Here is a 2070-nt window from a genome sequence, read left to right on the forward strand (position 1 = left end):
GCCTGCTGTACATGGTCCATGTCTCTGAGGCATACAGCAGGGCGGATATCACTGCTGCTCTGTAGACCATGAGCTTAGTGCCGGGTTTGAGGTCCTGGTCTTCAAACACTCTCTTCCTCAGGTGACCAAAGGCTGCACTGGCACATTGAAGGCGGTGTTGGACTTTGTCGTCAATGTCTGCCCTTCTTGACAGTAGGCTCCCGAGGTATGGAAAGTGCTTTAATTGCTAAGTACCTAAAATAATTCAACACTTTTCGTGATAAGAGCAGGGATTAATATTGTGGAGAATGAGAGAAAAACATTAGTAGCGAAATTCGTAAATTAACATCTTTGTCAACATATTACTAAACATTTCCAAGTCAGTCTGATTGGTTCTCCAGTCCAGGAAGAAAGATGCATGTTTATTTCTGTTAAATCATAGCTTTTCCCAGCTTTTTGTTTTTAATTCGGTGACGCGAACTGTGTATGTGTTTTTCTGCACTTGTGAAAAGGGCTGCATTTCTGACATTTTACATGGGGGGGGGTGGGGTGCGCGGTGTGCTGGTTCAAGAGGACAATGTTTATTAATGGAAGTGATTGAAGTTGAAAATATGGATACCCGTTTTAGTTCAATTCTTTTTAATACTATGAACTAAAGCACTTTATATTTGTTGGTTGTCTGGTTGCATTGTGATTAATATTCCAGTTACTTATGTGGACGTACAGCATGTCAGTGCCATAGAAAAGCTGCTGCTCCTGCTGCTTGTGCAGCCATTGCTATAGTGACATGAGGGAATTGGCTAATATGTTGAAAACTTTAAAATTAATACAATTTAAATAGATATGCTTTTCAGCTCACCTTGAGCTTTTGGATTGTTTGTTAATGCATAACCGCGTAACTGACGCTTCTGAAGTGTTAATGCATTATTATGCCGTTATTTTATATCCCAGTCATTTCTGACAAGTGAATTTTTTTTTTTTAAGTTTGTACGTGACGAACGAAAAGCTGTTAATTAATTCTACCTTAAACAAACTTGCAGAGTGGGCATGTAAATGACAAATGAATTTCAGTATAGCTAAGCGTGAGGTGGTGCATTTTGGTAGGAGGAATAAGGAGGCTACCTACTCCTTGGAAAATAAGAGTCCTAAATGGAGTAGAGGTGCAAAGGGATCAAAAAATATAGATTCACAAATCATTAAAAGTAGCAACGCAGGTTAAAAGCGCAAATAAAGCACTGGGATTAATTCCTAGAGGAATAGAATTCAAAACCAGAAATTATGTTAAAACTTGTATAGAACCTTGTTTGATTGTCTTAATGATTTGAGACGGTGGGGTGGCAATATGGCATTAATGTATGGACGTGTTTATTTGCAACACCTAAAGCTCTGATTGGTCCCCTTGGATGATAAGTCCTGATTGCCGATTGGTACCCTTGGAGGACAAGACACACCCAGCAGTTTCTCTGGAATGTGTAATTAGATCCTCCCTGCCTACGTAATCAGTTACTTTGCAAAGTGTAATTCGAGCCATTCTGACTGCCTACTCCAGACAGAAGAGCTCACTTGGGACAGGGCTCACCCTCATGAGACCTTTTCCCACCCTGCAAAACTAGTTCCTGTCCACCCCCCCGACCGCCCAAGTTCCTGACCTACTCCCCCCCCCCCGCCCAAGTTCCTGACCTCCCCCCGCCTAAGTTCCTGACCTTCTCCCTCCCACCCCAGCTTCCTGACCATCTCCCCCTGCCCAAGTTCCTCCCCCACGGATTCATGACCTTTCCCCCCTCCCCCTCCCATAGATGGGGCATTGTGTGGGGGTCACAGATTGTTAACAGGTTTATTGGGTATGAAGTGAATAGTGACAGTGTCGTGACTTCCAGATTTTGTCCAGTCTTACCATCTAGATCACTTTCTCACTCGAGCCCCCCCTTTAGACCTGGATCATATTCTTCCGCCATCTCCATTGTGCTCTCCATACTCTTTTACCCCCCCCCCCCCGAGTTCCTGGCTTTCTCTCTTCCCCCTCCCTCCAATCCTCTCCCTCCGATCCCTCTCTCCTCCCCACGGATCTAGTGACGAGCCTTGTCCCACGGA

This window comes from Somniosus microcephalus, chromosome 1, assembly GCF_052327205.1.
Source record: "Somniosus microcephalus isolate GS21.2 chromosome 1, FLI_Smic_1.0, whole genome shotgun sequence".
NCBI classification, from domain to species: Eukaryota; Metazoa; Chordata; class Chondrichthyes; order Squaliformes; family Somniosidae; genus Somniosus; species Somniosus microcephalus.